At 49.3% G+C, this 27,655-nt stretch overlaps 1 protein-coding gene across 2 annotated transcripts in view; it reads right to left on the reverse strand.

Moving 5' to 3' along the window:
- IPO8 (importin 8) overlaps positions 1-27,655 on the reverse strand; it is a 2,228,954-nt gene that overhangs the window by 501,438 nt on the left and 1,699,861 nt on the right. The gene's annotated exons all lie outside the window — the stretch shown is intronic.

A 27,655-nucleotide genomic window follows, 5' to 3' on the forward strand; every position in this document is an offset into this window, starting at 1 on the left:
CTGTGGAGGAAGATCCCCAAACTGGCTAGAGCGTCCCAATTACAGGAGACGTGGTATAAGATCATGTTCAGGTGGCACTATACCCCGACCCGGCTGAATAGATGTTTCCCTACTGTGTCGAACCTATGCTGGAGGGAATGCGGGATGGTGGGCTCCGCGGAACACATCTGGTGGGACTGCCCCAAGCTAGAAGCGTTCTGGAGGGAGGTGAGGGAGGCACAGGGGCAGGCATTTGGTCTGAGGGCCGGGAGGACCCCAGCGCACATTCTATTGGGAGAGCGGGTGATCTCCGAGGCGGCTGAGCCTAGAGGAAGAGAGAAAGCGATGGTCATCACGACTCTGGCAGCTATGCAGTTAATAGCCCAGAGATGGAAAGGCCCGGAAATTCCTAGTATACAAGACTGGTTCCGGAAACTGTGGGAGATAGTGGCTTTGGAATGGGCAACCTATGCCATGGACAATAAGGCTCAAAGATTTGCGGCAGATTGGGGGGAACTACTGCAAGTTCTTAATGACGATTACAAGGTGATGTGGTGCCCGCAGCGATTGAAGCTTTTGGACTTGCGATGACTGTGTTTTGTTGTTTTGTTCTTATCTCGTTTAAGAGGGAATGGAGGGTGTAAGGTCTCAGCTTGTTGCCGGGGGGAGGGGGGGGAAGGGGGGGGGATGGTTTTCGTGTTATCTTGTAAAATTAATAAAAAGAGTTTACAAAAAAAAAAAAAAGGATGTAGTTAAATTCTGGTCCATCATGGGAGGAGCCACAAAAAATGTAGCAGCTCCATAGAAGAATACCACAGTTCAGCACATACTTGGGAAACATTTCTAAAGGAAAAATATGTAGCCCCTAAAAATGAACCACCAATAGATGTAGGTAGTAAGGGCGATGACATAGTAAACGAGAGCCGATGGGACAGGAGTGACGTGATATGGGCAATATAATGATATGATATGGCATTTATAACGCGCCTATACACAAGTGTTTCAAGGCGCAACGAGGCAAGGGAGGGGGAGCAGAGGGAAGACAGAGACAACGATCTTACTAGGCCAGGTGACATTGAGATCGCGCAAGTGCAGGGGCAGGGGAAAGTGCTGGGGATAAGGGGGAATGGTCAGTGCAATAAATTAGATCAACAGTAAAATATAGAATAAATAGAAGCCATAGGTGAAGGGTGCGGCCAGCTGGTGGCAAGTGCAAGGTTAAGTGCAGACATCAGGTGTCAGTGCAGGTAGTGGACTGTAGGGATACAGAAACAGTCCACAAGTGAGGGGGTTGCCAGGGAGGCAGTGTGCAGGTGTACAACTGGCAGGGGAGGGGACCTGTGCTCGAGATCGGAGGGTAGCCAGGCGACTAGTGCAGATTCAGTTTAATTCAGGAGGTCAGCAGGAGAGAGGAGGAGAGAAAGCAGAATCAAAGAGGAAGGTTTTGAGGTGCTTTCGGAACCGGAGATGGTCCTCTGCAAGTTTCAGAGGGGCAGGGAGGCTGTTCCAAAGGGAAGCCCCGGCCGCAGACAAAGATCTACCACCAACTCATTGCTTGGAGAAGCGACTGACCCTGAGGGAGATGGAGGCGGAAGAGCGAAGAGCTCGAGAAGGAGGATATTTAGGAAGAGAGAGTTGAAGGTGTTGAGGCCCGAATAGGCCTTGTGGACAACGCACAGGGTCTTGAACTTAATCCTCGCAGCCACTGGGAGCCAATGCAGAGATTTCAGTCGTAGAGCGATACGATCCATAGGCTTGAGGCCGAGGACAATTCTCGCAGTCCTATTCTGGATGAGTTGCAGAGGGCAGAGGGTAGCAGGCAGATTTTAAAAGAGGCTGTTACAGTAGTCCAGCCTAGAGAGAACCAGAGCTTTGGAGACAGTGAGCATCTGGGGGAAGGAGAGGAAAGGAAGACTACCTCGGAAGAGGTGCAGCTGGTAGTGTAATTTCTTAGAGACGTCTGAGATGTGAGGAGAGAAGGAGAGTGTGGAGTCGAAGATGACCCCGAGACATTTTGCCTCACAGGTTTGAGAAGGAGGAGGGCCAAGAGAGGCCAGCCAGAAAGCGACAGGAAAGGTGGGCGCAGGTGTGCCAATGAGGAGAATCTCAGTCTTACTGGCATTAAGGCAGAGATCATTGGTGGCACACCACTCCTGGATAGCAGACAAAAAGTCATAGATGAGAGTTTAAGTTCGAGGCTAATATAATAGCCTAAAACAATAGTACGTTTAATATAATCGCGGTAGAAAAGTTAGGGTAGATACCACTGCCACCAGCCAAATCTAAATGTTAAAAGAGAGAAACAATGCTCTAGGAGGTACAGACACAAAGGGATACGAAGTATCCCTTTCCAGTACTCCATGGAAGATTGGGTGTACTGGATCTGTGGTAAATTGACAAAGTTAATGGCAACTTTACCATTTTCTGGGGGACTGTAGTCAGCCCCAGAAATGGAGTCGGTGGGAAGTCTAAAAGACAACCCTGTGTCACTGCACTGAAGGTGCTGTGTAACACACAAAAGAAGGGGGCTACTGAAGTGGTGTACTCCAGAGTCCACAATCATAGAACAGACATATGGCAAAACATGGGTAAGAGTGGGGGAAAAGCTCACACTCTGACCAAGTGAAAGAAATAAACTCCAGAAGTCCAGCAAAGCTGCTGGGGGACTCCTAGGTGAGGGGAATTAGCCATAAATGAGAATTCTCCCTAACATAGGGGGTATTCACATTTTGCAGCCCCACATGATTTATACACCAGGTTAGACTATATACTAGTGTCTAGCTCCATGGTGGAAGAGATCAAAGAGGCGGAGTACAAAGCAGCAGTACTATCAGACCATACGCCAGTGCTGGTGATATGGCAGATATTACCGCCCAGGCCTAGGATCCCGACATGGAAACTTCATGCAGAAGTACTGAGGGATTCCATGTTCAGGGAAGACCTAAGAAAAGCGATCCAGGGATACTTTGAAATAAATGCTGGAAGTGTTGCATCAGCGGGCACACTCTGAGAAGCATTCAAGGTAGTAATAAGGGGGGGCAGCGATATCTAAATCAACAGGGCAGCTGGGGGGCATAATGACAGATCTGCAAACCACAGAAAAGGAGATTGAGGCTAAAATGCAAGAGGGTCCAGACTCCCCAGAAAAGACTGAGGCAATAAGGCACCTGACCGAAAAATGTAAATCCCACTGGGAGAGATGTAACTTCAACTATAGGAAATATATAGAGAAATAGCATGCGGAAGGGGATAAACCAGGCAGATTATTAGCCTGGTTGTTTAAAAGTGAGACCCCGAGACAGGTGATCCGGGAGATGCGCCGTGAGGATGGCGCGCGCGAGGACACACAAGAAGGAGTAAATGAGTGCTTTCGGAGATACTATCGCAAGTTGTATACCGATATAATAGAAGTAGAAGAAATTGACGTAAACAAAGTGCTGGAGGACATCATCCTACCCAGGCTAGAGATAGCTGATAGAGAACGACTTGTGGTACCACTGGAATTGGAGGATCTGGAATATGTAATCCGTAACCTACCCACCAATAAGGCACCGGGGGCCGATGGCCTCCCAAGTGCATTTTATAAGATGTATATGGCAGACCTGCTTCCACCAATGTTGGCCATGTTAAATGAGGCGTTTGAACAAGGTAGGCTGCCGGAAACTTTGAGAGAAGCAGTCATCGTTCCGCTCCTCAAGCCAGGCAAAATAGACACCGATTGCGGATCCTACAGACCGTTGTCAATGTTAAATCAAGACAGCAAGAGCCTTACAGCGGTGATGGCAAACAGATTGAAACCACTGATAAGTGCCCTGATACACCATGACCAGACAGGATATGTCCCCCAGCGTAGCTTTTCTGATAATCTCAGGAGGTTGCACCATGTTATAGACCAGACCACAAGAAGCTCCCAAGAATTACATATGTCTCACTAGACGCAGTCAAGGCTTTTGACTTTGTTAAATGGTCCTGGTTACTAGTGGTCCTAAAGAAGTTTGGGATAGGACCGGTATATCTGCAATGGGTGGTCAGTTATAAAAAAAAGATGGACACTAGGCAGGGGAACTAGACAGGGCTGCCCTTAGTCTCCGATGTTGTTTATCCTAGCACTAGAGCCCCTGGCGGCATACCTCAGATATCAATACAGTGAAGTGGGCATTACAACGAAAGGCGGACAACACCTGATTTCACTGTATGCTGACATCATGCTGTTGTATCCAAAGTACCCGGAAGAAAACGTAGAATATATACTAGAGGTACTAGATCGATATGCACTAATATCGGGTATAACGGTAAACCCACGGAAGTCCATAATATTCCCACTAGGGAGATATATAGGAATACCTCAAGACAGGTTGCCTGTGCCACAGGTTGAATGGGCGGTAGACACTTTCAGATATCTGGGGATAAATATGTATCACAATGCTAGACAGGAACATAGGAATAATACAGAGCAAGCAGTAGTAGGGATTCAACGCAGTATGACATTCTGGACAAGGTTACCCCTAACCATGATGGGGAGGACGGCATTGCTTAAAATGATAGTATTGCCCAGGCTACTACACAACTTTGCCAATGTCCCGTACCTGATACCTAAACGCTTCTTTAATAAACTCCACAATATGTGTAGAGGGTTCATCTGGCCTAATACTAGAAATCGGGTAGCCCTATGGAAATGACAAAATCCACATGATCAAGCGGGTATTAAACTACCCAATTTTGAGGTGTATTACCTAATGGGCCAATTACAATATGTAGCTAGATGGCTCTCCGAAGACACCACTTCAGAATCGAGACTATTGAGGGCAGAATGTACACCATATTTCTTAAATGAATGGATGTGGGTAACGGAACCCTCGAAAAAAGTGGGAGAGTGGCGCTACTGACCCTGGGTAGGAAGATCTGGCATAGTACCTGTGTAATGCTGGGAAGCCGGACGCTGTGCTCCCCACAGGTCCCTCTGGTGACATTAAATGGGATAGATGATCAATTGAGACGTGCCATAAGGTAACACTGGGAGCCGGTGGGCGTGACAACAGTAGGGGATGTGTGGCAAGGAGATGGCAGAATAGAGTTTGACAGCTTAAGCAAGGGCACAGGCCTACATAACGGGCAGTATATCACGTATGTAAGGTTGATGGCAATGCTAAAAAAGACGTGGTCAGAAGTGGAATTGACCCAGCAGCCAGACGAGGCTATAGAAATATTCCAAGCGGTGTCGGAACGGGGGTCATGAGCTCTCTAGAATTTTTACGAAATACTGATGTCTAAAGTGGGAAAGGAGGTGGTTCAGACGAGGCGGGACTGGAAGAAGAAAGCGGGGAAACAATAAGTGATGGGCCATGTGAAAGGGCGCAAGGGTAACACAAAAAAGTGTCGCGGAATGCCCAATTACAACAGATTCAGTTGTATATTACTCAGAGCATATATGACCCCCAAGAGAATTGCTAAGGTCACAAATGCGACTACCCAGCGATGCCCGAAATGTGTGGTAGAAAATGCTGGGCTGGTACACATGTTCTGTGCTTGTCCCGAAATTGAGAGATATTGGAGGAAAATAGCGGATTGACTGGCTTCCAAGGGGATTGAACTAGTGGTAGACTCCTTTTGGGCATGCATGGTGGGGGGCTTCCCTAGACCGCGCAACCGAAGCATGTGTGCAAACTCAAAGACATGGCCTATATTTTGGCAAAAAGAAGGATAGCCATGGGATGGAAAGCTCAGGCGAGACCCAGTGTAGATACCTGGTGGAGGGACCTTCTGCAGTGGGCTGTTAGGCAGAAACCTGTGCAGTTCCCTCTGGGACCACTGCAAAAGATTTAAGACTACAGGTGTTTGGCAGTAAACCCACTTGGTAGCAGTCTGTACCACACAGATTCACTTGGTAGCTGTGGCTGAGCAGTCAGACTTCCCTCAAGAAGAGTTAGGCAGTATACAGAGTATTCACAATAGGTCAAGAGAACACAATAGAACAAGTAAACACTGACCAGGGCTTGGTGTAAAAGAGATAATTATTTATTTAAAAACCACATCTAGAAAAACACAACAGGCACCAATAGTAAGTAATTCAAAAACACGGTCACTAAAAGATATACACTCCCTTAAAAGAATATTAGACAAGTCTTAAGTAAAGCCCCACTTATTTTCAGACAGCGGTGAGCGCTTAACGTAGATGGCACTCTAATCATTCGTTTTTTAAAAGGGAGAGAAAAGCAGAGAACAAGTTGAAACAGATCCCAACACTTTTGCAAGAACATAACAAGAGAGGAAGGCAAAGTAAAACCGTGAAGTTAGAGTTCAATAGGCCGGATCCACTTTCAGAGGATCAAACGAAATGTGTCCAAGGTCACACGGTTGCAGTGCACAAAAGTCTTGTAATGGTTCAAAAAGGAGTTGGACCAAAGAAAGGGACCAGTTAGAGGGTCAAGGCGGTCAGCCCAGTCCAGAAGGTTAAGGAGTTATTATTACCTTGTAGCAAACTTTAGAAAGGGAGGCCTGGCGGACACGGTACCTTAAATTGGTGAGAAGACTCCATCGGGGGCAGTTGTTCCTGGCAGCGGATGCAAGTTGGTGCTTCGTCCGGGGGAAGAGAGGATCTCGGGGAGGAAGACAGGAGTCCGTTGCACTGCCAGGGAAGAAACCAGCTGCAGAGTTTCTCAGGTACAAGGAGCGGTCCGTTGATTTGCGGTTCAGTGATGAGTGGCTATTCAGCTGCCGGGGTGCTTGGCACGGGCAGTTCGACCACAAACCGGTCTGGGGTGCGAAGAAAGAAGGTAAAACTGGTTGTGCCCACCAGTCAGGGGAAGAAGCCTCTCCAGCCGGGAGATCTTCTCTGTCGTCGGGAAGTGGTGAGTCGGTTCAGCAGGGCTCCACCGGTGGTGTCGTCGTGGTCGATCTGCTCAGCTTCTCCCTCGGATTCTCAGGTCCTGTGGCGACTTCTGAAGTTCCAGTCCCCAAAGCCCTGCTTTTATGCAGCATACCCCCATTCACTCAGCCTAGCTGTCAATCAAACATGCTAAGTGGTGAGCCGGCCGGATCACCACTTGGGCCAATCACACAAGAGTGCGACTTGAGTTACCAAGGTAACTCAGTCCAGGGTGCCTAAACCCCCTCCCACACCCCCTGTGGTACCCAGACAGAGTGGCACCACTTTTGGAGGCTTCTGTGGAGAAGCCCGCCAAAAAGTGGAACAAAGGGCTCGACTTGGGTTGGAGTCACAGAAGAGAACACAGACGCCATTTTAGAATCGAGTCCTGGCAGAAAATACCAACCGGCGAATTCATATTAAAAAAATAAACCGGCGGTGTGTTCGAGGCTATGAGAATTAAATAATTAAAGTTGGTAGCCTCGAACAATGGGAAAATCCCATAGGAAAATATTTGCGGTCGAATATAAAAAGTAGTTTCCACTGCCACCAGCCAAAATCGATCAGGGGGGACGGAGACGTGCCCCCTCTACTAGCAGACCCCGGGGCAATCGAATTGCCCCGACCAGTACGTCCACAATATGATGGTTTGTACTGGTTTCTGTTAATAATTTGGGACTAGTAAAGCCAATGGTGACTTTACATGCCCAGGGAGACAGTAGTCAGTCCCAGGGTATGGAGACTATGGTGGGGGGTCACTATGACACCCCTGTGTTACTGCACGGAGGGTGCTGTGTAACACACATAATAAAAACACATGAGACCCTATGGAGTAAAGGACCCCATAGACCATAAAACACATTAACAGTCAAAGGAACACCATAAACATGTCCAAGAGTGGGAGAAAAAGAGTCTCACTCTTGGCTTGAGAAAAAAACAAACTCCAGAAATCCAGCAAAGCTGCTGGGGGACTCACTAGTTTAGGAAATTCAGCATAAAGAGAGAATTCTCCCTAACATGGGCCGAGGCTGAAATGGTGGTCTGGAGGGAGGCTGCATGTAGAGGAGGGGAAGAGGAATCAGAGTCATTGATGGCGTGGCAACATCTGATCGCATCTCTGTCGGGCCGGGGACCCGGGGAATTGGACACAGATATCTCCCTGGATTATGGAGAAGAGACAGTTGTGGACTAGTGGACCGAGTTGGCCTTCTTATAGTTAAGGTGCACTGTTTGTTTGTTATGAAACTAATAAAATGTTTACAAAAAATAAATAAAAAACCAAGGACCCAAGTTGGACCTGTGAGGGTCGATCGGAGAGGAAAGAGGCCAGCCAAGCCAGGGCCTGATCGGTGTTACCCAGGTTATCATGGAGACGGTTGAGCAGGATGGCATGGTTGACCATGTCAAAGGCAGAGAGATCAAGTAAGATGAGGACACAGGGGGTGTTTTGGAATCAAGGTTGGAGAGCAGGTCTTCACTGTGGTTCAGGAAGAACGAAGGCCTCTAGGGCCCCAGGCCCAGATAATATTCCTCTGGTGGTCATTAAAGAGAATGCTGAGATATGGGCGATTCTGCTGTGGAACCTGTTTCAACATGTTTACTTTCTGGTAATCATTACTTTACCAATCATGAATTGTTCCAATCTATAAGAAAGGGGACAAGTTGAGCTAAAGAAACTTTAGGCCCATTGCATTACTAGACTCCATGAGTAAGATTTTTGGAACATTACTGTTAAGGGACCTTAAAAGAGAGATCAGTAAACTTAATTTTTTATCTGACTCTCAAATAGGATTTCGAGCAGGGATGGGCACCCCTCTTAATGCATTTACCCAGGCCATATGGGAGCAGCTGTCAAAAAAAAAGTCTATTGGTACGGTATACATGGCCTTAATCGACATGACTTGTGCATTTGACTCGGTTAGTCGTGGTTGATTGTGGTCTAAGCTCCAACAAGCAGGGGCCTCTGCTACCCTGGTAAATATGCTGGCTCTGTTACACACAAATACCTCGGTAAGAGTGTGGCTAGACAGGGGAGGGGCCACGACGGACCCTGTTTGGACACATGTGGGGTTAAGACAGGGATGCGTTGTGGCTCCCACATTGTACAATCTGTACATGGCACATGTAGATGTACATGGCAGATGTAGCAGAGATCTATGGGGTGGGGGGGCACTAATCCAGTCAGATTAGGATTGGCAATACTTGACTGGATAGCTTTTGCCGATGACGTAGTGCTGTTTGATCTTACCCCCCAAGGATTACAATGGAAACTGTCACTATTCTACTATTATATATATACGCAGTCGAGAACAATCTTAGGGTAAATGGATCCAAATCGAGAGTATGTGTTTTCTCAACAAGGAGAAATCCAAAAACAACGAAATGGCAAGTGGGAGATGAGCCACTGGATCGAGTATCCGCCCTGACCTACTTGGGATATGAAGTTGTTAACTCCACATCCTTTGAGGGAGGGACAAAATATCTAACCTCTAAATTTGGTCTGCTACTCGCAAAAATGAGGCTTGTATACGCACAGTTATGCACGTTTGCACTGACTCCCCTGATTAGGTTGTACCTAATGCAAGTGGAGCCTAAGATTTTGTACGGACTGCACAGCAACCTAAACGACCTAGGAAAACACTTAAACATAATTCAAGGTAAACTCTGGAAAGAGACCTTGAGGCTGGCAAAATCAGTACCAAATGCCGTGATACGGCACGAGTTTGGGCTAATCTCACTTGCTACTTAGGCAACATGGAGGAAACTAACGGGCTACGCAAATTTGCTAAATCCTCCAGTGGATTCCCTGTATGAAAAATGGGGCGAATTACAAACACGCACTTTCCGAAGCCAATAAACATACTGAAGGCTGAGATGAGCAACTTACTAACCGAAATTGGCTCTTCAAGAGAGGAGTTGACACTTTATCAAGCCAAAGTAAAGAGAACATTGTCTCAACATGACTGGGGGAAAACATCAGAAGAACTATTAAAATACAGGATGATCCCACACAACAATGATTGAAAAAAAACTAAATATATATATAGATATCTTTTTTTTTTAATGAATGAGACAGAAGCAGTCATCGAAGAGCCATCACCAGATGTCTTCTCGTTCGGACAGAAACAACAAGCCACAGAACTTTCTGAGCAGGGTTGGATGGGATGGTCGATGAGGAATCTGCGGGAGAAGAATCCATAGAAAGATCATTATGGTGAGTTCCTTCTCCTTCAATTGATTGCTTTTCTCCTGCAGATTCCTCATCTTGATAGACTCCACAAGCAGTTAGAATAACAGAGGGCAGAAAGATTTAAACCAGTAGATTCTGTAGAACCACCCTACCAACTTGTGCTTCAGTTGCCCGTGCAACATCCAAGGCATAGTGCTTGCTAAAAGTATGTAAGGATGACCATGTGGCTGCCCGACATATGTCCCTATTGAGGATCCCTCTTTGGAGGCCTGTAGAGTCCGGAAACTGCTCTGGTTGAGTCAGCCCTGATGCCCGCTTGAAGCTCCCTGCATGCTGATTGGTAATATTCGGATATGCACATAACAATCCAACGTGACAGAGTCTTTTTGTTGGGTTAAGACCTTTTTGGGACAAGGAATTGGCCATGAACAATCGGTCTGACCTCCGGAACCCTAAAGTGCTAGCAACATACAAGCTTAACACTCTCTCTTCAGGTCAAGGTGGTGGAACCACTCTTCCTCTTTCGAGGGATGTGGAGGAGGGTAAAAGACAGGAAAGTCGATAGACAGGGACAGGTGAAACCGAGAAACTACCTTAGGAAGGAACCCAGGCCTGACTTTGAGGGAGACTTTCTCACGAAAGAACCTTAGAAGGGGAGGTTTACAGCACAAAGCTTGCAGTTCGCTTATCCAAATGGCAGATAGGATTGCCACCAAAAAAGCTGTCTTAAGGGATAGCAGCTGTAAAGAACATGAATGCATAGGCTCAAACGGAGCCGCCATCAAGTAGGTCAAAACCAGATTAAGATCCCAATCTGCGACAACAAAGGGGGTTGGGAGAAACTTATTGAGAAGGCCCTTCAGGAATTGGGCCATGACAAAGAAGGAACCTTGCTCTGGGGACTTCTTGAACAAAGACAGGGACGCCAAATACCCTTTGACTGTGTTAACCTGAAGGCCTGGTGAGGCCAGTGGCAGAAGCAACTCCATCACCGTGGTGGTGGGGCAAGTGATCGCGTCAATCTCGCATTCCCTGCACCACACCTCAAATCTTTTCCACCTGCACGCGTACAGAGTTATTTTAGAAGATCTGCGTGCAACCAGCAACACCTCAATGACCTCCGCTGAGAGGTCTCAGTCATCATATATCACCCTCTCAAGAGCCACGCATGTAGGTTGAGGAAATCGGGTGTCGGCCGGAGCACTTGTCCCTCCAACTCGGTTAGGATATCCGGACGCTGAGGCAAACGGTGAGGCGGACAGATTGTCAGATCCAAGAGATCTGAGTACCATGTCCTCCTCGCCCAATCTGGTGCGATCAAGATCATGGTTGCTCAAAATCTCTTCAACCCCCTGAGAACCCATGCACTGACGGAAATTGGGGGATAGATGGGGGCGTAGTGGAGAGGGAAGGTCCAATCCACCAGAATTGCATCCTCAGTGTGCCGTTAGCTGGGAATTACCTTGAGCAAAACTGTTCGCACTTCCTTTTGGACTCGTGGTGAACAGGTCCATTGCTTGGGTACCCCAGAGAGTGAAGACATCCTCTAGGACATACTGACACACTCATCAAGCAACGCCATGTGTTGATCTGCTTAGTGATTTTAGCTGTGCTTTGAATTGTGGCAGATTTGTAAAAAATGTATTTTTACATATTCATTTTAATGCTTTTTTAGCTGTCCACCTTTTTAGACTGTATTTTAAATTGACTTATGCGTGGTGTTAGCACGCCTCTTTGTTTTTCGAAAAAACACTGTATCTGACCAATTCACAAGACCTCGGTAGTCTGTTTTCCTTGTTCTTGGAACGCCGCGCTCTACCTCCTGATACTATTTAGAGGCTACCGTGGAGCCAACAAACGCACAAAAGGCAAGCGGGTCTGTGCGCATCTGGGAACCGGCTGGGCCTAGGGCCTCTTACTTTGCCAATTTTCAAGCTGAAAAAAAATGAATTAATAAAACCAAGAAGGGCTATCAATTTTTCACGGGAGGCTTTGTTAAATCTAGCCCCAAAAGAGACTCTGTTTGAGGACTCTGTATCTGCTTCCCTGTTCGGGTCTATGACCACAGGGGATGGGAGTTATGGTGGGTGGAAGACTTATGACATCTCTAACTCTCTTACCTGCCTGCTGATTAATGCTAAATCTGCGTTGGCACACAGCGATTACATTTATACAGTTCTCCGAGACTTCATGCTTGTCTTCTTGTGTGTCACGGAAGCCTGGTTTCTCTGCCAGCTTGGACCCTGATTTATTGCAATTAATGTCGACATCCTACTCTGTAGACCGCATGGATAGGCCCCACCCTTCTAGAGGTGGGTGGCTGGTAATTATTTATCAGACACTTTTCAATGTTACCTTATTTCTGTGGCTCACACTCTACCTTGCGAATTGTTACTTTTGCAAATACTGGTTAATTCTACTACGGTTGTCCATTTTTTATTGGTCTATCGTCCGCCCTCTGCTAGACACGCTGACTTTGCGGTTGATTTTGCGCAGCTAGCGGCTAATTTGATTTTAACATACTCTAACCTTGTAGTACTGGGGGATTTTAATCTTCACCACAATGACCCCAGTGATCTCTATGCCAGTAATCTGGTGATTTGCTCGTCGGATCTCGCGCTGGAGTTATGTAACTCTCACCCTACTCATAAGAGCGGGAATTTACTTGACCTCATCTTTGCTGAACTAAGCAGGGTCTCCAGTGATATGCCAGTGTCTGTAACCTGGTCTGACCATTTTCTGGTCCCTTTCTTTGTCTTGGTCTCTCCCTGTCGTCCTAATATAGCTCATGGACTCCAACTCCACAGGAAATGGCATAAAGTCGACTTGGGCGACCTGGCTGAGGCATTATGCAAGGAACATTGTTCCCTTAGGAAGAATGGCAGTGACCCTTTTATATCCGTGCTTACAGCTCTGGACAACGAGGCCAATAGAGTGGCCCCGCTGTGTCTTCATTTCGGTCGGACTAAACCTTTTGAGGCACTGTATAGCCCGGAGTTGAGAGCCCAGAGACAAGTGTGTAGGCACTTAGAAAGGAAATGGCGTGTGAACTATGATGCCGATACTCGTGGCCTCTATAAGCGGGCTGTATCTTGCTATCATCAGATGACCCATTCTGTCTAATCTTCGTATTATGCTACTCAGATGACTGAAGCGCCATGTGTCTCCAGAGACCTGTTTCGAGTAGCTAATGAGCTGTCAGTATATTCATCTGGGTCCCCCGAGGCGCAACCTGATGCTCAGTTGCGCTGTGACATTAGAGGCTTCTTTCAGAAAGATTGCAGACATTCGCACAGCTATTTCTGGGCATCAAATGGAGCAGACAATTTCTCAGGTGCAGGTCCCTAACGGTCTTTTCGGTTCGCCCTCAATAATTACATTTGAATTGCTCCCTACATCTGACAAAGTCATTAGCAAGGCTCTTATGAGTCTGAAATCTGCCTCTCCACTTGATGCCGTCCCCTTGCATATACTGAAAACATTGCCTCCTCAAGCTATAGCTATGCCGACAGAAGCAGTCCAATTTCTCGACTAGGGTGTTGCCTTCTTAATTGAAACAGGTAGTAGCCCTCCCCTTGCTGAAGAAGAGCAATTTGGACCCCAAAGAACCTGTAAATTATCGACCTATTTCGTTGCTTTCTGTGATAATGAAGTTGATGAAGGCAGTTATTGTTCCTCAGATCTCTCTGTTCATGGAAGAAAACGACTGCTTACATCCATCTCAGTCCGGATTTCGCCCCAAGATGGGACGGAATCTTTCATGATTTCCTTGCTGTATGTTCTAGCAATGCTTCAGGACCGCAGAGAGATAGGAGTTCTTATTCTCCTTGATCTCTATGCGGCCTTTGATACTGTGGAACACAAGATCCGGTTGGCTAGGCTTAAGCAAGCTGGCTTATCAGGGGCCACTTCTTTTTCTTTATTTTTTTATTTTTATTGGTAGAGGCATATAGCATACACATACATCAGAGCAACCAGTGGGTTCAATTCATGCATGAATGAGTACAGTAGCAGAAAGACAATGGTTTAACAACAGGTGGGGAATAAGACACCACAATGTACTATAAGGCGTTAGCATGTCAATGAGAGGCCTGGGAGGTACCACTCTCGGAGTAGGTCCCATCAAGGCTATGCAGATAACTGTTGAAAGCAGTCCAAATGTTTTTAGGGCGAGAGCGAGTTGGGATCATGCTAAGGTACTCCTCTTCACAATTACAAGACCAAGTGAGCAGGTTTAACCACTTCTGGAATGAGGGGGGAGAGGAGTTCTTCCAGCTCTGAAGAACACACTTTTTGGCCACTATACAGCCCACATTCAGGAATTTGGCCATATGTTTAGCCCCCTCAGCCTGCCATATCCCAAACAGAACTCCCATAGGTCTGGGCCAATAACAGTGTCACTGATTTCAGATAGTGTCTCTAGGATCTTACACCAGAATTTTGCCAGCCTCGGCCACTCCCGGAACATGTGTAGATGATCGGCGCCCTCTGCTCCAAAGCGAGGGCAGGATTGCGGGGTGGTCCGAGCAAACTTAGAGATACTGTGTGGAGTATAGTACAGTCTGTTTAACAGTTTGTATTGTATGGTTCGGCAGTGAAAGTTGAGGGAGACTTTGTTAGTGTGTGAGCAAATTTTCCCCATACGTAATCGGTGAGCTCCACATCCAGCTCGGTCGCCCATTCATCACGGGCACTGGAGGGTCGGGCCGGGTACCCATCAGAAAGAGCTTGTACAATGAAGATACCACCCCACGGGCCCCACCCGAGTTAGCAATGTATGCAATCCCTGGAGAGTTAGGGGGTTCGCTAGGGAAACCAGCCCAAGCAGTCCGGAAGGCTGCGCAGAGCCTATAGAACTGTAAATATTCCAATGCTGAACCTGAATGGCCCGGCCTCCATGTCTGTGGAGTGATGAACTGCCCATTGGGAGAGAAGTCCGTTAGAGCGAGGTACCCCAGGGCCTCCCAGTGTCACGCCAGGGTTATGTCATGCATGGGTTCCAGCCCGGGGAATCTCCAGGCAGGGAGCCACTTGTAGTAGGATTGCTGTTCCGCACTGACCTCCAATATTCGACCCCAGGCATGCACAGTGGTTCCGACTGGGTCGATGGGCGAATCCGGTATGTACTGCTGGTGTAATATTAATGCCATTATGTTAGTGTCTGCTGCCGCCAGAATCTCCAGCTTGACATGGGGGCGAGGAGGGGGCCGGGATCCCAATCGGAGGCGAATTGAGCTTGTGCCGCCAGCCAGTACAGACTCAGGTCAGGGGCGGTAAATCCCCCTCTATCGTAAGGGAGCGTCTTGTCAAACCCTTTTTTGCACACAGCGCCAGCATGCCATAAGAACTGTGCGCACAATTTGTGCAATCTTGTAAATTATTACCTCCCTGGCCAAATGGGTACATTACTAAATATGTACAGCAGTTTGGGGAGCAGTACCATCTGAATGAGTGAGAGCTTGCCAGCAAGTGACAGTGGAACGGAGCACCATCGCGTCATTTTGGCCTCAGCCTGCTGTGCCGCAGCACGATAGTTGTCTGCTAGCAATGTGTCTTTGGTCAGGGACACTTGGACCCCCAGGTACTTAATCCTGCCGGGCGACCAGCGGAGTGGATACTCGGTGGCAGGTTGTTGAGTGGAACTAGTGAGGGGAAAAGGCTCAGACTTGGTGTAGTTGATGGTGAATCCGGAGTGTGTACCTATGCGAGTGATGTCAGGTAAAATTGGGTCAAGGTCTCTGATAAACAATAACACATCGTCCGCATAGAGTGAAATAATCTCAGGAGTGTCTTTCTGCCGTATCCCCTTGCGCGAGTGGCAAGCTCTGATGTGATCAGCCATTGGCTCTATCGCCAGGGTGAAGAGAATAGGGGAGAACGGGCTGCCCTGTCGGGTGCCTCTGAAGAGTGGGATCAGACCCGACGTTAGGGAGTTGACACGAACCCTGGCCACTGGAAAGGTGTATAGTAACTTAATGCATCTAATCATGTTAGGCCCGATACCCATAGCCTCCAGTACCAGCCACATGTACTTCCAAGACACCATATCAAATGCTTTCTGAGCATCAAGTGTGACAACAACCGCATTCGCACCCTGATCGATCCGTGCAATGACATTGAGCAGCCTCCTGATATTGTGGGAAGTGGACCTCCCGGGTACAAATCCTGACTGATCGTCATGGACCATGTATGTCATAACTGGGAGGAAGCGGTTCACTATTACTTTGGTAAAGATTTTAGTGTCCAGATTCATTAGCGAGAGGGGCTTGTAGGAGCCGCACTCATCACTGGGTTTACCGGATTTAAGTAGCACCGTTATAACGGCCTCACGTAGTGTTGGGGGAAGGGCAGCTAGCCGGAGTAACTCGTCCCATACCTTAAGTAGTTTAGGGGCCAGTATGGCTATGTGTTCCTGGTAGAATTCTGCTGTGAGCCCGTCGGGGCCTGGCACCTTACCCTTGGGAGACTGGATATGGCCTCGACTATTTTGTCTAGTAGGATTGGGGAATCTAGATGGTCTCTGGTTGCGGGAGAAATGCAAGTCGTAGGTATCTGTTCAAGGAGATCCCTCATGTGGGGTTCACTATGTTCGAGGGGTTGGGAGTATAGCTCTGTGTAGAAGTTAGTAAAGACTTCCAAAATCTGCTAGTCGGACCACTGTACTGCACCCCGGCCATCCTTGACACAAGTGATCGGAGTCTGAACCCACTCTCCCCTAGTAAGAGCAGCCAGTGTTCTGCCGGGTCTATCGCCCTCTCCATACTTCCACGCAGCTTGTGGACGGCTAAAATATTGGACTTCCCTAGTGGCGTGTTCATTAAATGATTGAAGTTCTTCGCTAATTAGGGCGAGGTTAGCATGGTCAACTGACGGTGGGTGTACCCGCTCTAGTTCGTGTAGTCTGGACTCGGAGCGGCCAAGGGCTGCTCTTATTGAGCACTCCCGCCCCTCTAGATATGGACATTCCCCTGATAAAGGCTTTGAAGGTGGCACACCAGAACCCTATGGTAGTGGATTGGGGAGTGTTATGCTCAAAGTAGGACTAGATGTCAGCTAGGATGTCTGCCTTAAACACAATATCACGCAGGGCGGCAGACTTGAATTGCTATGTGTTAATGGTCGGGGCAGGCACTCCCAGTTCCAGGAATAGCGTGATTGGGCCATGATCCGGACAAAGTGCGAGCAAGTATCTGTGTTCCCACCACCCTGCCCAGCATTCCGCTTGAAAACAGGAACAGGTCAATTCTGGAGGAACTATCATGCACTGAGGAGTAATGGGTATATTCCAGTGTTTGCGGATGTAGTGTCCTCCATACATCCCGGATGTCAAGCGCTGTGCTATGTGCCAGCAGTCTGCGTGCTGCACCCGATAGTAGTCTGGGAGCTGTACCCGTTCTGTCCAACATAGTGTCCAATATGAAATTCATATCCCCTCCCCAAATGATCTGCACCCCCACATAGCCCAGCAATATAGATGCCACCAAGTCCACAAAGTCAGGGGAGTCTACATTAGGACCATAAGTGTTCACTAAGAGATTTTCTCTGTTAGCAATTGCGCAGTGTAATATGATACATCTACGCTTCGGGTCAATGTAGCTCATGTAAAGTACACATTTAAATGATTTGTGAATCATTGTCAACACCACTCTGGCCTGAGTGGAATAGGAGGTAGAATACCTGTTGGGACCCCATGATGGCACCATACATTTTGTCAGAAGGCCTGTAGAATGTTTTTCCTGTAAGAGTAATATTTTGCACTCATGTATATGAGCGTAGGCCATGATTTTACGGGCCTTAGTGTAATTACTCAAACCCCGAATGTTCCATGTCATCACCATAGTAGGCATTTTAGTGGCCTAGGGTGTTTACTGCGGGGTCCGCTGCTTTGCAGGCACCCCAATGCAGTGTGGTCCGCCAGTCTGCCTCTGCCTTATCCAATATCACTTCTCAACCTATAACCGCCCCCTTACCCTACCACCCCTTCCTGGTAGGTAGTGTAACCAGCCTACCCCCTCCCTACAGAACCAGAACTCCCCATGAAACAGGGGTTAGCGGGCGAGTCCCAATATGAGTCCGCCACGCAACTGGCCCAACTGGGGCCAACACCCAACAATAATCTAACAAGAGTAAACATTGCAATCGTAGCAGGGTGCGCTGTTGCCGTGAGGTGGACACCTAAACAAATGCAGGAGTCAAGAACACAAGTACCACCGGTCTTAAGGCAGCGGAACGCATAATGATCACATTATGCTACAGCACCATGGGCGTGACAGGACAGGGTTGGCCAGGGGGTAGAACACCCCAACCATGAACAGTCGGCACCCAGGGACATGAGAGCAATTGGTTAAGCCTCAAAAGCAAGTATAAACCAGTGTCAAAAAGTAAGCAGCATATGGTGAGGAGCAGTTAATGGCCTCTGGTAGGGCGCCACCCAGGTGCGACTGTCTCGAGTGACAAATGCGTATGCATAGTTGAACCAATAAGTCGTTGTTACCATCACGACATAGGAAAGCAAGCAGTAGTGACCAGATTACATATCCTTTAGGTGGCTGGAGCTCAATCCTTGTCCATGGGGTCCCCTATTGGATTGTGAAGTGGTATCTGGGACTCTATAAACTTCACTGCTTCCTCCGGCACGGTGAAAAAGTACAGTTTTTTCTTAAAGGTGATTTTAAGCCGGGCCGGAGAACAGAATTGCGTAAGGGACGTTGCGCTCTCGTAACAGTTTCTTGACACCTAGCAACTGGCGCCTCTCCTGTTGCACGCCAACAGAGAAGTCGGGGAATATACGATGGTGTGTGAGTCGAAGCGCAGGTCGCCCTTCTCACGTGACAAGCGAAGGATAAGGTCCCTATCTCTGTAGTTGAGAATTCTAGCGATGATAGGCCTGGGGAAGTCTCCTGGTTTGGGGCGTGGTGATAGGGCCCGCGGAGCCCGCTCAACTGTGAAGTATGGGGACAAGGTAGGATTGCCCAGTAGATCTTTAAGTAAATTCTCGGCTGCCATCTCCATGCGCCCCTTAAGGGTATTTTCAGGGACCCCAATGATGCGTAGTTTATTCCTGCGCGAGCAGTACTCAAGGTCATCACACTTCGCCCTCACAATTTTCATATCTCGGGTCAGAGTGGCCACCGTATCCTGCAGGGTGTGCAACCCGTCCTCAAATGCCCCAATTCTATTTTCTGCCTCAGTGATCCTGGTCCCAGCTTGATCGACCTGTGATTTGAGTGATGCAACGTTGGCGATGATATCGTCCAATTGCTCATGGAAAGAGGCAAAACTCTTGTCCATTGATTCCATCATCGCAGTGAGGTTGGGGGTCAGCGCACTGGGGTGAGGCTCGGGTTCAGGTTCCTCCTGGGCAGATGTCGCAGACCCTAGCTCTGCTCGCAGGGTTGCCTTTCACAAATTTGTCCATGGCACCCACCTTATTGGCCCCTCTGGCCCTGTTAGACATTACAAGTGTAGTACAGGGTGCCGGGGTGTCCCAGCAGGCCAGGCCTGACACATTGTGTAGAGCAGGAGTGCAGCACTGTGTTATAGTGCCCAGTGGCAGCAGGACTCGATAGTAGAACAGCAATAGGGGTAGCCAGAGGCAGCGCGGCCGTATTTGGAGTTTATGGCTGCAGTGAGGACACAATGGGGTCAGTAGCTCATTCGGCCCTCCAGCATTGGGGATGCCAGGGCAATGATGAATTTCGTTGCCGCGCTGCCAGGGCGATGATAGGTGTAGTGGCAGAGGTGTAGTGCCCGCCAGGCCAGCAGTACGGTGTTAGTGAGGCGATGTTATTGTGGGCCCCCAGACTGTCAATTGAAAAAGTAGATGGGGCCGGCAGCCATGCAATCACAGTCCGGCTTCAATTGTTATTGGGGCCCTTAGTGCCAGATATAGCAGGACCCCCACGGCCCAGTCCAGTTGGCAGGGGAAGAGGTGTGGTGTCCACCAGGCCAAGAGTACAGTAGCAGTGATATGGTATTAATGTAGGCCCCCAGGCAGGCCAAGGAAAGAGTAGATGGAGTAGATGGGGCCCGTGGCCCTGTAAGCCCAGTCAGGCCTCAGTCACTGTTGGGGCCCAGGGGCCAGGTGTGGCAGGACCCCACGATCCGGTCCGCCTGGTAGGGGCAGAAGTGAGCAGGGTAGGCCAGGCCCCCCGCAGTCCACGCACCTCTTGGTAGCGCGGTCACTGCGCGCCAGAAAAAGCACCAGCGACGGAGCAACGGAGCGCAGAGGGCCAATGTGGGATTCCAGCAGGGGTCAACCCCCCCAGCTCCTCACCTGCCCCGCGAGCACGGGCTCAAGCCTTTGGGGTATTGTTGCCAGATACTGCAGCCACCGCAGAGTGTAGGCGCCAATGGCGTCCAAGGAGCGAGGGCCCAGCACCGACGCGGGAAGCCAGGCGCACCGGCCCCAGTGGCAGTCCTACGCCAGCAATCACACAGGCGGCCGGGCCGCAGCACTGCAGGATAGGAAGAAGGAGCGGCCACGAACACCAGACCAGGTGCAGCCTCAGCCCCCTGGTGCAGCGCGGCCAGTTGAAGTCGCTGAGGCACTCGGGGAGGGGGGGGAGGGGTATCGATACAGTCCCAGCTGCACACAAGGATCAAGTGTCGGGCGCTAGCAGGCAAAGTCCAAGTGCGCCGCCGGTAGAAGGCGCAGTCTCCCGCCGTAACCACAGAGGTGGATCCCAGCTAGGTCCCAGGCAGCGCCAGGGTCTGCCCACGAAACCAGTCCCCAGACAGCAGCAAGTCACAGCGGGTCTCCCGGAGCTCGGTTCTCGATGGAATTATATCAGGACCAACATCAGAATAATAGCAGTAATCTGGGCTAGTTTAAGGAGATGGGAGCAACGCGGTCCGCTGATGTGTCCGGATTTGTGTCCACAACTCAGAGGCTAGGCAGCTATTTTCGGGTTGCTCAACAGCGCCCCCTCCCTTATCAGGGTCCACTTCTGATTGGTTTCGCTCCTTTTTGACTGGGCGTTCCTAAACAGTCTCTTTTCAATCCTGCTACTCCTCGTGGGTGGAACTACTTTGCGGAGTGCCTCATGGGTCTGCTCTGTCACGCTTCTTTTTAACCTACATGTACGGCTGTGGCCAAGTTTATCACTGCCTATGGAGTTCTTTTTTACTCGTATGCGGATGAGACCCAGCTTATTTTTCGGCTTGAGTCTCCTCTGACTGACCCCCCCGCCACACCCCACTAGAGGCTACAAGATTTTCTCGAGAAAGTGGGATTTTGGATGGCAGCTAACTGGCTGCAATTAAATGGGGGAAAGACATAGGTGCTGGTGGTCGGCTCTGGGGAAAGAGATAAGGAACAAGTTATTTACCTGTAACTGTTGTTCTCCAGCATGGGTCTGGCATGCATTCACATGCTCATGAATATTCCCCGTCGTCAGGCTGGGAATCCTCGGTAAAGAAAAAATCAGTTGACTGCCCTCTACCTAAGCCCCTCCTCTGGCAGCCATCTTCAGATTTGGTAGCCCGTAAAGTGGCAGTATGACCCAGTGAAGAGCCGCAGAAGGGAAGGAGGGAGGGTTTGCATGTGAATCCATGCCAGACCCATGCTGCAGAATAACAGTTACAGGTAAGTAACTTGTTCCTTCTCTAGCATGGGGTCTGGCATGGATTCACATGCTCATGAATATAAGAATACATAGCAGTACACACATGCACAACCATGGGAGGTGGCAAAAGGCTCAACATTAAGCATTACATAAACTCAACATTAAGCAACTCTTACCTCCTCACCAGGCCCACCTTCAGGCGAACAGTTTGCGCAGCACTGCTTGGCCGACTCTGGACTCCTCCCTGGAATCCCGGTCGACGCAGTAGAATCACGTGAAGGTGTGCGTCAACCTCCACGTAGCAGCCCTGCTGATGTCCAGCAGGGTCATACCAGGGGCACAATCCGTGTCCGTAATGGCCACCGCCCCCCCCCTCTTTCCACCGGTGTCATCAAGGGGGTCTTGTCGATGGGCTGGAAAGAGGATTCCCTCCGCGGTGGCAGGGAAACTCTGGGCCCCGAGGTCGCCTCCACTGGTGTAGCCTCCACAGGCTTTGCCAGGGTCGCCGCGACTCCCTCGATAGAGGCCTTAGCCGGGTGAATCAAGGCCTTCACCACCTTGGGCGCGCTTGAGGCCTTCACCTTGGGGGCGAGGGTCACCGGGGGGGAGGGTCACCGCCTCGCACCCCCTCGGCTGAATCCTTCGAGATCGACCGGGGCCTCTCCAGAAGCTTACCCGGGTTCTCGGATTTCCACGTCCCCGAACCAGAGCGTTGGCTCGTGATTGATGGTGCCCGACCGTTCGGTGCTCCCGGTGCCCGCGGACTCGCGGTGCTTAGCCTTCTGTTGGGCCCCTGTCGCCGGGGCGCCCTCACAGGACTTAGAAGACCACTCAGACCTTTTCTTCTTCTCACCTGCTGGGCCCTTCTCCAACCAGCTGGCGAGGCGGGACAACGACCGTCATGGTCCGTTCCGAAAGCTTCTTGCAGAACGCACAGTCCTTCTCCACGTGCGTCTTGTCCTCATGAAGGCAGTAGAGACATCTCGAATGCTCGTCCTCCTTGAAACATTCTGTAACCCGAATCCAGGGCAGATCCTGAACAGCTTGGATCCGGGCGTCGAGCTTCCCTTGTCCTGGGCCATGTCCATGGTAGGCCTCAGATCTTCTGGAATCCTCCAAGAAGCGCAACTCGATGAAAACTTCACCCTTAAGGGGCGTAGAAAATTCCGAAATGGGTCCCCGTTGATCGGAAGTAGAACGGTGGAGCTTGAGGCTCGATTTAACCAAAAAATTAGAAAATCTCTTTGAAAAAAATCGCAAAAACGCAGTAAAAGCCCGAGAGCTATAGCACGAGGACTCCCAACACTTGAACATGCAGTAAAAATCTGAAGATGGCTCCCAGAGGAGGGGCTTAGGCAGAGCGCAGTCATTGGCTCGGGGCAGTATGACCCAGCGACCAGTGATTGGTTATTAGTAGAAAGACAGTTCAGAAACGAAACTGAAACTGATTTTTTCTTTACTGAGGATTCCCAGCATGACGACAGGGAATATTCATGAGCATGTGAATCCATGCCAGACCCCATGCTGGAGAATTTATGGAATTCTCATTACTGGCCGGATTCTCTTGGCCCCTATCCATCTCCCTGTGCCTCAGGTAAAAAGCACCTGGGAGTTAAGCCCCTAGCGAATGGCTCCCCAGATTTTGGCCATTTGCAGTGCTGGGTTTGGGAGACTAAGGGCTCTAAGAAAAATTCTCGCAATGCTCCCTGCTGAAAATCGGTCTACTTTGGTGACATCTACTGTGATTAGCTCACTGAAATACTGCAATGGGATCTACTTGGGCTGCCCAAGCATCAGATCCAGCGTCTACAAGTCTTGCAGAATGCAGCAGCTTGTTTGGCACTGCGGGCTCCTCGTTTGACTCCGACCCTGCCCCTGTTACGGTGCCTGCATTGGCTTCCTGTCGTGGCCCTGATTGATTTAAAGATTCTGTGCATTTTCTTAAAAACAAATTGCTAAAATACTGCCCCACGCGAACCGTCCAGTCAGTTTCTCATCAACTTCTCAGGGTCCCTAAATTCTGTCGGAAGCGTCTTGGTGGTCGCTGTTTTTCGGTGCTGGTCCCCAGTTTATGGAATGCTATCCCATTGGACCTGAGAGCTGTGGATGATTATTCTTTCTTTAGGAAAGCTCTAAAGACAGATCTGTTTCATCGTTTTCTTCCACTCTGCTAATGACAATGGAATGAGTATTCGAGCATGTCCCTCCCTTCGCTTTCAGCGCCTAGACCCCCTGCCGGGCCTTACTAGCGCTTTATACATTTTAAATATAAATATAAATATAAAATATATAGGGATCTCATGCACAGCCTGGCCTCTGGCACTAGAAAAAAAACAGGACGCCATGAGACCCAAAAGGCAGAGGAAAGAAGCCGCTGGTAGGGCAGCGTGGTTCTGAAACAAATGCACCATCTCGGCTATATTGCGGACTCTTCTCTCTTCGGCAGGAAAAGCCTTCCCTACCCGAGTATCTAGGACTGCTCAGATCAACTGGAGTTGCTGAACTGGTGTCAAATGGGACTTCAAATGGAGGGAGAAGCCCAGCGTGTGCAGTAGTAGACAGGTGTCTTCCAGATGAGACAAAACTTGCCCTTCTGACTTACCCCGCAATAGCCAGTCGTCCTGGGGTGAGCCGCAACTACCCCCATGAGCTTGGTGAAGACCCTTGGAGTGGAGGTCAGCACAAAGGGCAGCACAGTGAATTGACCATGCTTGTTCCCTATGAGGAACCTTAGGAACTTCCTGTGCTTCTGGTGTATTGGCACATGGAAATAAGCACCTTTTAGGTCTAGCGACAACAGCCAATCCTGAAATTCGAGAGCAGAGAATTTCTCTCAACGTCACTGTTAGGGAGAATTCTCATTCAATGGCTAATTTCCCTTACCCAGTGAGTCCCTCAGCAGCTTTGCTGGATTTCTGGAGTTTACTTTTTCCACTTGGTAAGAGTGTGAGCTTTTTCCCCACTCTTACCTGTGTTTTGCCATGTGTATCTCCTCTGTTTTTATGATTGTGGACTCTGGAGCACACCACTTTAGTAGCCCCACTCTTTTGTGTGTTACACAGCACCTTCAGTGCAGTGACGCAGGGTTTTGTAGGGCTGACTCCTGTCCCCCAGAAAAGGGTAAAGTTGCCATTAACTTTACATAGTCAAACAACCACAGATCCAGTACACCCCCATCTTACATGGAGTATTGGAAAGGGTCAATCCGTAGCCCTTTTTATCTGTCCCTCCTGGAGCATTGTTTTGCTCTTTTAACATTTAGACTTGGCTGGTGGCTGTGGTATCTACCCTAACTTTTCTACCCCGATTATACTATATAAACGTGGTATTGTTTTAGGCTATTATATTAGCCTCGAACTTAAACCCACTTGACCAAATACTCTTTCTTTTGGCTCCTGTCGGGTTTATTCGCCATTTCTTTTCGTTAAAGTCCTTCTTGTGTTTTACTTTGCGCGGCAAATCAGGTTTGCTTCGTTGTTCACCGTCTTTTGGCGGGCTTCTGCCAAGAAGCCCTACTCTGGGCGCCTTGGTGTCTAGGTGGGCTGAATGTGAGGGAGGGGTGTAGTCACGCCCTTCAGAGGGTATCCTAGGAAACCCAAGTCGCACTTTGCCATGATTGGCTGAGGTGGTTGTCCAGGCTGGACAACAACCCTGCTGCGTGATTGACAGCCAGGCTGTGTGAATGGGGGATTTTCGCATAAAAGGCAGGACTCTTGGGCTGGAAGTCAGAGTCGCCACTGGAACTACAAGGAACCGAAGAGAAACAGAGAAGAAGACGGCTGCTGCAACTACCCCATGGTGGTGAAGCCCTGCTACAGTCCTGAGCTATCTACCCTTCGACGACCAAAGAAAATCCAGTCCGGAGTCTTCTTCCCTTGAGCCTGGTGGGGTCAACCAGCTCATCTTCCACAGCCAGAGGATCCCCTTCATGGTCGAAATCGCTGCACACTGCTGTAGTGGTCCGGATAGCCATATGAAGAGCCTCTCTTGTTTTAAAAGAGCGCACCTTTTATTCACCGTCGCTGCTGCTGGCTTCATCCCTGAGTGGTGCAGACCCCTCCAGACGTCCTCCTTCTCGTCTCCATGACCAAAGCACCAGGAACCGTGGGTCTGCAGGAAACTACCAGGAACAACTGCCGTGGCACCAGCTTCTTCCTTGAATAAGGTACAGTGTTCTGCTTCGAGGCACTAGTGGGAATCCCTTTTCTCCTTCCTCCACGGCTTGCCCTTGTATTCCTTCCCTCTTATAACTTTTGCTTCCTCTGTTGACAATAGCCAAGTACTCCTGGCAACGTTGAATCTTGAACTGTCTGACTGTATGATCCTCGACAACAGGAACCCGGTCCCACTTGACACTGGCTCCGGCCTATTGACTTTTGTATTTCTGTCAGCGAGTGTTCTGTGATTCTGTCTGCCTTGACAAAAGTATTGCCTATGATTTTTGCCCCCAACTCTCTCTGGTTAGCCCAGGTGCTAAGCGTGTTTTTGTCCCAGTAACATTTCCTACTGCGGATACGCGTTTCTTTAATACGACCGAGCTGTCAAAAAGTGATTGCATATGTATTCCCGGTAACACTTTTGTTTCACAACACTGGTCCGCCAAAACATAAGGTACTTACCTTAAGTTATTCTGTGCCAAGAGAATTGTTGTTTGTAGTGTATTTTACGTGTGGTTTTGAATTTATAGAAGTGTTGTGTTTTACAGATGGTTTAAAAATAAATGTACTTATATTTTCTACCTGAAATCTTGAGTCAGTGTTTGCTTGAGTCACAGTAATTGTGGTCCCTTTGTGTAATCTCTGCTACTGCTCATATACTCTTGAGATAAGCCTGGCTGCTCCGCTACTGCTACCACTTTAACAGAGTAGTACAGGCTTGTACCAAAGATGAACTTGTATTACCACTTGTAGTCTTAACTGTGCGTAGTGGTCCCTAAGGGCACTGCACAGGAATTCTGCCTAACAGTCACCATCCTGAATTTGTCTTTCCTCAGATACCATGTTTAGAGCCCGGAGATTCAGAATGGGACAGGGACCTCCTCCCTTCTTGGATACCAGGAAATACTGGAAATAGAAGCCCGATCGACTCTGTTCGGGAGGTACCTCGTCCACAGCACCCTTCAACAACAGGGCTCTTAGTTTTTCCTGGCGCTCCTGACCCTTTGGATTGGGGGAAGAGGGGTCTGTCCAGGGGTCTCTTTAGAAAGGACAAACAATAACCACACCAAGTTAACTGCAGGGCCCAGGCGTCAGCGGTTATCTCCTGCCATTGGGGCCAATGCCCTGCCAACCGTCCGCCAAACGTCCACCAACCCGTGCATCGTGGGAGGGGAAATCAAAGCGGCTGACAGGGTGCGGGCGTCCCTGCCGCTGTTGCGGCTTGTTGGCCTCCACAGGCCCCTCTGCCCCTTGCGGGGTGTGAGAAGCGCCTCTGCCCCTGCCTGGCTTGCGGGAGCTGCGCCTTCCTGCCATAGGGAACTTAACACCTATAGCCCTGCCACTGGACGGCTGCGCAGCTAGGCCCAGTGATTTAGTAGACAATTTGGAGTCTTTAAAACGTTCCAAGGATTTGTCTGCTTTCAGACCGAAAAGCATGTCTCCCTTGTGAGAAACCTGAAGGCGTCTCGCAGACTGGTCCCCGGGGATCTGTCATCCAGGTGGCCAGGAAACAGCCATCGCTATTGGATCCAGTTCCTGGGAGTGGACCAGTGTGGGAGGATCACCTAGAGGAGGAGGGTCCTTGGGGAGTGGAAGTGGGACACCGACGGGTGCGATGCAGTAGTCCCTTTCTTATAACCCCTTTTTCCCATCCTACCAGGTAGGATAGTCAGAAACGCTACACCCCCCGCCCCCTTTTCCGACACAAACACTTTCTTACACCACAAAAGACAATGGACTAACACCAGAGCCGTTTACCTGACATGTCCCAACACAAGGGTCAGGGAGAGTCAAGCAATTAATAATATCCACACACAACTGACAGCCCTTTGCCTTCCCCACAGAGAGAAAAGGTGGAACACAAGAGCACACTACAAGCAAGACAAACCGCCAAGTG

The sequence above is a fragment of the Ambystoma mexicanum genome, chromosome 12, assembly GCF_040938575.1.
Source record: "Ambystoma mexicanum isolate Mex_15411 chromosome 12, UKY_AmexF1_1, whole genome shotgun sequence".
Lineage (NCBI taxonomy): Eukaryota > Metazoa > Chordata > Amphibia > Caudata > Ambystomatidae > Ambystoma > Ambystoma mexicanum.